The 11,237-nt window shown below is 45.1% G+C and overlaps 1 long non-coding RNA gene across 1 annotated transcript; it reads right to left on the bottom strand.

Moving 5' to 3' along the window:
* Nucleotides 1–10,948: 10,948 nt before the first annotated feature.
* Nucleotides 10,949–11,231, bottom strand: LOC119617466. The gene is made up of 2 exons (XR_005233747.1): nucleotides 11,083–11,231; nucleotides 10,949–10,989 (listed from the first exon to the last, which is right to left on the bottom strand). It is a non-coding gene; the product is annotated as an uncharacterized LOC119617466 (long non-coding RNA).
* Between the last annotated feature and the right edge of the window lie 6 nt (nucleotides 11,232–11,237).

The following is an 11,237-nucleotide window of genomic DNA, read 5'->3' as shown; positions in this document are numbered from 1 at the left end:
TCTGTTTGAAATGTTAATACTTTAATTTTAAGAGTCTGTCAAAACATTTAAAACATGCAAAGTTTGTTAAGTAGGTTCATGAAAACTTTGTTTATCAGTTTATTAGTCTTGAGTTAAATTTATGTCAGATTTAGTTTTCATGCTTTTGCTCTACCCTGTACAGATAAAACAAACAAACAAAAACTTTGAAGAGTCAGTCTTTTGTTTAATATTTTAACGTGGTCTTGATCAACGGTTCTGTAAACCTTCTCAAAGTCTGTTAAAGTTTTTCTTCTCTGGTATTTGATTGCTTTTTTTTATTCCTTTTTCAGTCCAGTAAATGATTGTTTTGAGAAGAGGGTTCGTCAAGTCCAACTTATGACTCTGTCATGCATAACAAGGCTCCTAAACTCAAAGATAAATAAAACGGTGCTTTGTTGACACACAGCAGACAATTTAGCAAAGAACCAATTGTAGACTGAACTTTTGGTCACTTTGTTACTAGCAACCTGTCACAAAATCACAACTTGTCCACATTTCACTGGTAGAATTTAGGAAATTATGAAAGACAATAATTCAAACTGTTGTTTTTACCTCTTTCTTTCCATCCATTTTCTTTACCCACTTCTCTTTTCCAGGTCGTGGGGAGCTGGTGCCTATCTCCAGGCATCACTGTTCGAGAGGCGGAGGCCACCTTGGACAGGTCACAAGTCCACCACAGAGACACATAGAGACAACCATTCACACTCTCACTCACACCTAAGGACAATTTAAGAGTTACCAATTAACCTAACATGAATGCTTTTGGTCTGTGGGAGGGAACCAGAGTACCCAGATTAAATCCACATGTGCACAGGGAGAACATGTAAACTCCACCCAGACTCCCAGGCTGCAACCTTCTCGCTGGGAGGTGACAGCTCTAACCACTGCGTCGCTGTTCCACCCACCTCTTTCTTTAAAGAGGTAAACACAACAGGTTGGGGAGATAAATAAAAAAAAAAAAATTTAGTTAAAAAAAAAAAATTATACCTGCAGACAAAAAGGTTCTTGCAAAAAACTCAACAACCCCGTCAGACCTGAACAGCACTGTAAGTTATACAAAATAATGCAGAGGTCTTCAGCACAAAAAGCAGACGTTTTCATGCAAAGGCTGAAAAAAAAGGACAGCACTGTTTATGACGAGGCTCCTGAATTAAGCTGGATTTAGAATCTGCGAGAAGTGAAGAAATCTGTTCTCGCCGACATAGTTGTGAGGCGTTCTTGTCTTTTCCCACTGCAGCACACTTCACTCACAAAGCATATTGGTTTAGTTATCTAACACAAACAACAACACAGGGACAGCCCGGTTGGCAGAGATGGACAAATTACGCGTTTTCCATCCACAAGTTCTTCGCCGTTTGACTGTCTTTATGTTTTGCTAGAACAGTCATAAAAATGGCTGTATTTTCTAACAGCCTCAGCTAGCCCCTCCTAAAGCTTTCCATCTTGCTAGCACAAAGGCCTTCAGCAATCTGTACTCTACACCAAGCTAACTTCAGTAAGACCAAAGACAGACGAGTGGACAACTTTGTGAACAAGAAGTGGAAGCACTGCTCCCCGAACCGGGAATACCTGGTGTTAATATCTGTAGAGGGGAGCTGTTTGCCATATTTACCGCATGCTGAATGCCCACCCAGAGGGGTGACTGAGATTGTGACAGGGGCCTTTAATCATGCAGATCTGAGAACAGTACTGCTCAAGCTAAAAGAAAAAATGGAAACATCCCAACCAGGGACATTAACATCCTAGACCAAGTGTCTACTAACATCCAGGAAGCATACAAAGGTTCTCCATCCCAAGGGCCAAGAGTAGGTGAGGAGTACTAAAAGTGTTAGGATTCCGGGGTCATGCTAGTCTTTTTGTTGTCACTAACCTTCTTCCATACAGAGCGAGTGAGGAGTGTTGAGGCCTTAGCATCTGTGGCTCGTTAGGATAATGAGTTGGAGCAACTCCTTAAGCCTGGGTTGCTTTACTTGTCTTTGTGGGACCATTGAGTGTCACGGGTGACAGTCCTGCAAATTTGTTTTGTTAGTAAAGTAACCACAACACAACTGTGAATTAATTCCAATGTTTCTCTGAGCAGAACCGGCTCCTTCCGGGGTCAGCTTCCTGTGGTTGAACATACCCGAATCTTCTCTCTTTATCTTCAACTTACTACAACTTCCTGGATCATTGTCTCCAACATCAGAGACAGCAGCTCAGCCCCTGTAATCCTGCCTGCTCTCCACCGCTGAACTGCCATCGCCGCTCCTCCTCACTCTTCAGCCACGCTCAGGAAATCCTCTTCACCTACTTAGTTCGTTTGGAGAACGCAAGTACAGTCGGAACCTTCTGGGTAAAACCTACCTGTTGACTAACATACTCACCTCTGGATCATCATCATCAAGCATCTCACCTGTCCAGAATCCTGATCAGTCCTCCTCCCATGCCTGCAAAACAATCAGAACACAAGTAAGCTTCTTATCATCAACCCTATTACCTGAATCATTAATTACAAGAATCTTACCCACTCAAGTCTGCTCCATCTTTCCTCCACAGTATTACCTCAGCCCAAACTCACTGTTACTCCCTGTAAAAAAAACAATTATTTTACTTGCCTTGCTTCCTGAGTCCTTCTCTGCATCTGATGATCTGTCTTCGGGTTTAAATATCGGCAAATCATGACATAAAGAGTAACGACAATTGAAGGATGTTGGAATTAAAGCCCTAATTGAATATGAAAGCAGCACGGCACAGATCAGTCAAAGATCTACTTCTTGGCTTGATTTGACAGCCAGCACAGCAGAGTAAAAGCTGAAAAAGCTCCACCTGAGAAGGACTAGATGGGATGTCAGACTGTACACAGAGAACATGTGCGAGCCAACTTGCCTGGGTGCTCACATTTTATACCACTGCCTACAACAAACCATAGTCTTCACCTGCCTCAAAGCCACCAACGTCATGTTCCTGAGCTCAAAACATCTGCTGTCCCGTGTCTTAATGACTACCTACCAGTTGCTTTGAGAGGATGATTGAAGAATACCATCCCTGCAGGTCTGAACAGCCACTAGTTTGCTTATAGGGAAAACAGATCTACAAAGCATACACTTCAAATGGCCCTGCCTCATCAAGAACAACCAAACTCGTACAGCTGGATGCTTTTTGAAGGCTTCAGCTATGCCTTCACTACTATAATCCCCCATCAACTAACGAACTAACACAAATTCAACAACCTTGGATTTCTGGATTATAGATTCTTTTCACCAACAAACCACAGAATGTCAAGATGGGAAACTTGACATTGTCCACTAGAATCCTTAACACAGGAGTACCAGAGGGCTGTGTGCTCAGTCTGGTCCCTTTTTAATTTTTATTTTATTTTATTTTTTTTTCACACTGGACTGTGTCCTCATACACCCCTACAACACCATAATAAAGTTGCTGATGAAGTCACTGTGGTAGACTCGATCAGTGACAATGTCAAAGGAAGTTATTGTGGACTTCAGGAGGTTCAGACAGACCACACAAGGCCTCATAATGTTGAAGAACTTCATTTTTCCTGTCATCAAAAAGGACAGGCTCTACACTTTAAATAAAACATCCAACCTCAATTGGTGTGTGTGCTCTTTTTATACAAGTTCTTTTTTATATCATTTTAATCGTTCTTATTTTATACCATAATCTAATTTATAAATGTTCAAATTTGTCAAAATATAGGTAAGTGTTGGAGAGGAGTCCAGTTTTATTTACTGTATTGTACATGTTTTATTTAAATGTTTACTCTTGTCTTACTTTAGGAGTTTCACAAGAACGAACACCTCTTTTTTTCTGTTTTATTTGAAAGTGGTGGCAGATTTATTCCAGCTAACTCAATGAGAGGGAATTTATATTTAAGTGTGCAGTGGAAAAGAAAGCGCAGCACCTCCCACGCCTAGATCCAGAGTTACTCTAGTGCCTGACATGATATCCACCCGTTTAGATCCTCACAGAGTTCCTGTAAAAGGTCTTTGCCAGACAAAGGTGTGCATGAGTGTGTTCTGTCCACAACTTACAAATTATTTGTAGTTGATAAACTCTTATTACTCCCCTGTGGAAGGTTGACGACATTGTGTCAAGACACTGTGCGTCTTTGTGGTCCTGACGGGAAGGCAGCTCGTCATCCTTTTTTTTTTTTTTTGTACAAACTGACCAGAAATCCGCCTGATCGCTACAGTTTTGTCCCTCTGCAGAGGCTGAGTAAGTAGCAGTCATATTGATTGCTGCTAACAGCCTCCATCTTTTCAAAGCAACACAGAGACCCATATCTCTGTGCGTCTGGTGTTGTAAAAGTGAACAAGATGTGGTCAAAGGTGATGCCCACCTTGAAAATCTGTCTCCTGGTTTATGACATATTTTGCTAATAAACACACAGACACAGGTAATTACAAGATCACCCAAAGTTTTCCAGTTAGTTTAACTTATGGAAAATGTAATTCTAAACAGAACACCTGATTAACAAATGTCGAATTGGCCCTTTGAGTGAGTGAATCTGGCCCCTTCATTTTATCAAATATAAACAAAACAACTGGAAATAAATGAATGGAAGACAATTTTCAAAGTTCAAGTTAAAGTTATACACAGGTTCGTGACTTGTTCACGACACTGAGAACTGCTCATGTTTTACTAAAGTGGACCTCAGACCTTTAGTGTAAGGTTTAATACAACAAAAACGATTGATGTTTTGAAAAACCTCCATGGGACCACTATGTTTTGACTGGTGCACCCATAATTTGTGAATTGGTATAAATAAACTGAACTGATTGGATCGTGACAACTGAAAGTGATTTGGTTTTTGTCAAGTTCTAAAGCTAAAACTGGGTTGCCAGTAAACACATTGTAAGTGTAGTGTTTCTTATTGACTTCACATTACTTAGTCTGAACATTTGGCCTTTTGAAGGAGCACACTCTCCCACTTTGCTGATGACACAAATACTGTCTAAATACTACCTAAGATCATTTCGACCTTGGAGAGACTCACACGGAGAGAAAAAGACAATTAGAGTGTTTTATTGGTTAGAGGTCTTTGGCGCTCGGGCCCCAGCAGGAGACGAGTTTGCAGAGAACCGCTGTGAGCTTGAATGATCGAAGTAGGGTGAGAGATTAGAGTAGTCATCCCCCAAAAAGTGCCGGGGCCGAGCTGAGATGAGAGCAGGAAGAGCAGGCTGCAAGGGGCCTGCGAGGAGCTGCCGCCGTTAAGAGGCCCACGAAGGGCTACCGCCGCTAAAAGGTCAGCGCAGGGCTGCCGCCGCCAAGAGGCCCGCGCAGGGCTACCGCCGCTAAAAAGTCAGCGCAGAGCTGCCGCCGCCAAGAGGCCCGCAGAGGGCCGCCGCTGCCAAAAGGTCAGCGCAGAGCTGCTGCCGCCAAGAGGCCCGCAGAGGGCCACCGCCGCCAAAAGGTCAGCGCAGAGCTGCCGCCGCCAAGAGGCCCGCGAAGGGCTGCCGCCGCTGCTGCTATGTGCCCGTGAAGGGCTGCTGATGCTGCCGCTGCTAGGGGGCCCGCGAAGGGCTGCTGATGCTGCTGCTGCTGCTAGGGAGCCCGCGAAGGGCTGCTGATGCTGCAGGGCCCGCGGCGGGCCAGAATTGGAAGGAGGTTGAAATTGGAAAGGCATTTGAGGGACAGATGGAGAACGCCACCACCAGTTAGTGTGAGAGCTTACTTGTAAGATGAGAGAGCATTGAGCGCTAGCAAGGACGGGAGGACCGGGCTGATGTAGGAGGAGTAGGCCGCCAGAAGCGGTGGCCAAGCTGCTGAGGAAAAGTCAGAGGGATGCTCTGAGGAGCTGCCGAAACAGTTGACCCTGTTCGGAGGGAGTGTTCAGAGAATTGAGGAAGAAGGCCACCTAGGGCTAAAGTTTTCCTAGGGGCCCTAAGGAACCATGCTGCGGTCGAGGGGATTTAACAGCTTGGCAGAACTTAGCGAATGATTGCCAGGTTGGAGAATAGGGCTTACAGGTGGAAGGGCGAGACCTGGAAGGGCGAGACCTGGAACAACCCCCCCCCCCCAAAAAAAAAAAACAAACAAAAAAAAAACAGGATGAGGCAGGGACCATACAGAACTGCAAGGAGACGGCTGGAAGGACAATGGCCTCAGAGAAAGGAAACGACATTCCGGACAGACAGCAATCTAAACCAGGATTCGGGCTTTGATCCGCGAAGGCTCCTGGAGGGGTTCGCCCGGCGGGGGCAGACGCATATTGAGAGGACTTCCTGCAATGGCTACGCGAATGGAGAAACGAGCGGTTAGGGAGGAGCAAATGCTGAGGTTAAAGTTATTGCCAATAGGGGTATTATTGAGAGCGACCCCTTTTCAGCCGTGGCGGACCAAGGACTGGCTGCCAGAGCGAGGAGCGGCCGACTGAAGGAGCGGAGGATGCTGGCTAAGTGGGAGAGAGGGGCAGAGAGCACAATGCTGGCCGATGGCTGAGCATGGGAGGCACAGGGTAGCGTTGGCCAACGTGATCTGCAGTTTGGTGAGCCGGACAGACCAGACTGAGCGAATGCCTGACCGAGACAGAATGAGAGCGGTTTAGAGGAAAGCCTTATGATACTGTAAAAAAGGTCGAATTTGAGGTGGAGATCGGCAATTAGGGCAAGAAAGAAGACTAGTTCGGCCTGACTGTCAGGGTTGACAGAACAGATAGCGTCCCTGAAGACTCCGAAGGAGACCAGGAATTCACCGATGATAGGCCCCAGATGAGACGGGGACTGGCTAGGCAAATCGCAGCGGTGAAATTGAACAGGGAAGCGACGAGACAGTCGACGACGGGAGTTTGGAGTAACGGAGAGACCAGACAGTACTGCCCCTGCGGGATCTTGGTGAAGCCTGGGGGAGACGAGGGCCTGTACAGGCACGAACGGCCGGCCTAGGCAGAGAGCATGAACGTGGCACGATAGAGGAAGGGGAGGGAAAGGCAGTGTGAGGCTAGACAAGCCCCTTTAATACGGGCTGCAATTCAGGAGTCCTGGTCTACTAGTGGCGGGCGGTGAGTTTCACACTTAGGCCTTTTGTGATGTCCAATGAAGCCAATAAACGCCTCTCATTATGCCAGCATTTATAACACCAGGATTGGGGAGTAGTTGAAAACACATTTAGCACTACTTGGCATTGCATCACCTGGGATGTGAACAAAAGGAGCCATTATCCGGCACATTTTAAAAACGACGAACCTGCACCAGCAATTAGAACGAATCGGGTATGCTACTGACAAACTAAATAAAATAGATGAAATGTTTGCGCACGCCAGAAAAAAAAAAAACAGATGGCTGTGTCCCCCCAAAACACTTATTCGACACGAATCCATTCTGGAACAGGATAGCTAGCTCAGGGTCGGCTGACCTCCTCCAATTAGATCTAGCCTCTCTTAAAAGCAGCCTTGCCAGTATATCAGCAACCAAATCAACGTATGGCTCCATTTCAGCCGTTGGGGATTAGAAGTTTTAATGATTGACATGCCTGGGAGTGACTGATTATCTGCATAGCACTGCCGTGGCTCAACTAGCAAGAATCCGTATCCAATCACAGGACGTGCAAATGACACGCTCAACTCTAGGCCAGCCAGAGGGCCCCACTGACCCTACTCCTGACGCGATTGGCCATGGCAACCGTCCATCAACCGCATTTGCCTGAACACGAACAGAGGACAGACGCCAGCATTGTTGACTCTGAAGGCCTGGGCAGATTTCATACGGCCTGGCAACGAAGGGAAGCTGAACTCTGATTGGAAAACTAACCTAGAAACGACAGCACTGGAAGGAGTAAAATATGACATGAGAAGAATGCGAATACCTTTAGATATCTAGGGAAAGTAAATTAAAATTTAAGTTACTCTTTAATTCAAGTCAAATTTATTTATATACAGCACTTCAGCAACAGGGCAGTACAAAGTGCTGTACAACATGCAAATCTAAAAATACGGTCATAAAACAACGATATCGAAAATATAGAGCTAAACATAAGACACCCGATATGACTAAGATGTACTAAAGATAAACCAAAGGACGGACTGCGAAGCGGGGTAGGGGGCGACTCCGGAGATTGAAGCCGACGGAGAAGCTGCTGAAGCGGTAGCATCGAGGCGGCGTCTGACGAAGGAAGACCCAGAAGCTGGAGCGGGGGCGCTGGAGGAGCCGGGGCGGCCCCGGTGACTTCTTCCTGGTTCCCTTGGCGCAAGCGGGGAGAGGCGGGGGCGAAGGGAAAGAATCGCCGGAGGGGATAAGTGCGGCCGCTGAGGCGAGCTGGTCAGGAGCACGGAGCTTGCTAAGCACGAGACTTGGCTGGCGAGCAGGAGGAGCCATGGGCGGGGAGCCTTATATCCTGCACCTGGACACGATTTGGCAGCTGGGAGCGATGATCCATGATAGGTGATGACGGACAGCTGGGTGAGTCTGCCAAGTTGAAATTACGGCAAACCTTCACATCACCTTTCACCTCTATAGTGAATAATCTGGATTTTCAGACTGGTTTGACCAATAAGGGTTTCAAGGTATGGAGGGATAGAAGTATTGTAATGATGAAAGGTGTTTTCTCTGAAAACACACTGATGTCATTTGCACAACTATCCATGAAATATAATCTCCCCAGACAAGACCTCTTTCTTACCTGCAACTAAGACACTGTGTCCAGCATAGTACAACTTTGGCAAGAAATGTGGTAGTCTCAACAGCTGAAAGAGTAGTATTTTTGGAAAATACAAAGATGTCTATAAGCATGTTATACAAGTTATTATCTTCTGTCTGTATGGCCTCTTTGCACACACTGAGGGACACTTGGGAGTGTAAAGTTTCAGTGTTAATTAATGATGAAAATTGGAGTAAGATTTGGAAATTTGCCAAATCCATCTCTGTCTGCAATAGGACAAGATCTATACAACTTAAAATTGTACATAGGATGCATATTTCACCAAATTGCAGACACTATTTTGGTCCCGATCTCTCTCCCATGTGTCTTAAGTGTAAAACAGAAATTGGGACTTTGACACATTGTTTTTGGTCGTGGTTGTGGTTGCAGAAATATTGATCTGATATAATTTGTGAAATACAGAAAATATTAGGAATATATGTACAAATGAATCCTCTTTCTCTACTTTTAGGATTGCCTGATAAAAATGTGACCTCGAATGATAAAAAAAGAAAGACTGTATTGCATACTCACTTTTGCTGCAAGGAAAAATATCCTGATGCAATGGACTAGTGCAAGAGGACCCACTGTTTAAGGCTGGCAAAGGGTACTGCAGGACCTAGTTCCATTAGAATATTTGACATGCATTTTACACTCCAAGGTGGACTTTTTCCTCAAGGTTTGGGCCCCCTATTTAGACTATGTCGAACCTGAAATTTCAGCTATTGTGCTTCAGGGATTTGTTTAATTTATTTATCTAAAAATTCAATTAAAAAAGGTGGGAATTTAACTTAGCAGCAAGCTGTCTTTGGGTAAGACATGCAGGTTACATAAGAGTGAGCAGATACCAATATGTAGAAATAAACACACACAACACAAATTGAAGTCTGTCGTTACTTTAACATGACTGTTAACCTTAAATATGTCTTTGTCTTTTTCATTTCAGTTTGTCTCTACTTCCTTCAGGTGTGTTTAGCAAAGGAGTATACTGAGCGGGCCGCTCTGGAGGAACTTCTCCATCATCCATGGCTAAAATAATCAATTAACATTTCAATTGTTCATTCTTTCTGAATTTTTAAATCAGTTTCCTAACAGCATGGCTGATGCTGTAGCTCCAACTCCTCTAACAATTTCAGCCCATTTACTTCCTTAAATCCATCCAAATCTTCTGGCTCAGTCCTCTATTCCTTCACATCCTCTAACATCTCAACCTCCTCTACTTTCTCAACCCCCTCTAATCCAGAAACCCCCCCAACTCTTCCACTTCAGAGAGTCCTTCACCTCCTCCAACTCAGAGGGTTTTCTAACTGATTCTACTTCTCCAAATCAGGGAGTCGTCCAACTCCTCCATCACCCTCCTCCAATTCGGGAAGTCCTGCAACTGTTTCACCTTCTGCAACTCATCCAACTCCCCCAAACCTCTCACTCTTCCAATTCAGGGAGTCCTCCAACAACTCCATCTCAGTGAGTCCTGTAAATTCTTTAACTAGTCAGGGAGTCCCTCAGCTTTGCCAAATGCTCCACCTCAGTGAGTTCGCCAACCCCTAAAACTCAAGTAGTAACTCAAGTAGTCCTCCAATTCCTCCAACTTGGAGAGTCTTCTCACTATCCAACTCTTTAAGTTCCTTCAATTCACAGGTTCCTCCAATTCAGTGAGTCCTTCCTTTTTTCCAAACCAGGTATACCTCTACCTCCTCAAATTAAGGGAGTAGTCCAACTTCTTCAACTTAGACAGTCAACTAACTCCTTGAACTGAGGGAGTCCTCCAACTCATTGAACTCCTCCAAATCAGTGAGTCTCCCAAATCCTCCAACTCCCCCAACACCTTAAACCCAACTGAAGGAGTTCTCCAAATCTTCAGATATCTCAATTCCTCAAACTCCTCATCTCCTCCTACATAGGTAGTCATTCAACCCTTCCAACTCAAGGAGTCTTCCAACTCTTCTAACTGCTTCAACTCCTCCAAGTCCTCCAACTTTGGGAGTCCCCCATATACTGAACAAAATACAAACACAACACCATTGTTTTTGCTCCCATTTTTCATGAGCTAAACTCAGAGATCTAGGACTTTTTCAAATTAGACAATAAGCCTCTCACATGTTGTTCACAAACTTGTGTGAATCTGTGTTTGTGAGCACTTCTCCTTTGCCGAGATAATCCATCCCCCTCAAAGGTGTGGCATCTCAAGAGGCGGATTAGACGGCATGATTATTGCACAGGTGTGCTTCAGGCTGGCCAAAATTGTCATAACTCGGGAGGTACTGTCCAGAAAAGCGAAACCAAGACCAAAACACGGACAGGGTGAGACTATATACAGTGGGCGGTGTCCGGAGTGGTCTGCAAGAGAAGGAGAGCTAGGTGAGTCTCGGGTACAGGTCTTGATCCACACGGCAACAAGGAAGTCGTTATAATGTCTCTTTGTTTGCTTACAGATCCAGAGGGTGAATGCAGCGCCGATGAGAGGAGGAGAGAATTCCAGGTGTTCCAGGAGTGACGAATTAGATCAAGCAAGGTAAGTAGCAGCGTGGTTCCAGGTAAGTGATCCTTAGTATCCGTAATCGTGGCGTGGCAAGAAAAACCTAGGA

Source organism: Kryptolebias marmoratus, linkage group LG11 (assembly GCF_001649575.2).
Source record: "Kryptolebias marmoratus isolate JLee-2015 linkage group LG11, ASM164957v2, whole genome shotgun sequence".
Lineage (NCBI taxonomy): Eukaryota > Metazoa > Chordata > Actinopteri > Cyprinodontiformes > Rivulidae > Kryptolebias > Kryptolebias marmoratus.
The sequence above is the reverse complement of the archived record's forward strand: the minus strand, read 5'-3'. Positions and strand labels throughout refer to the sequence as shown.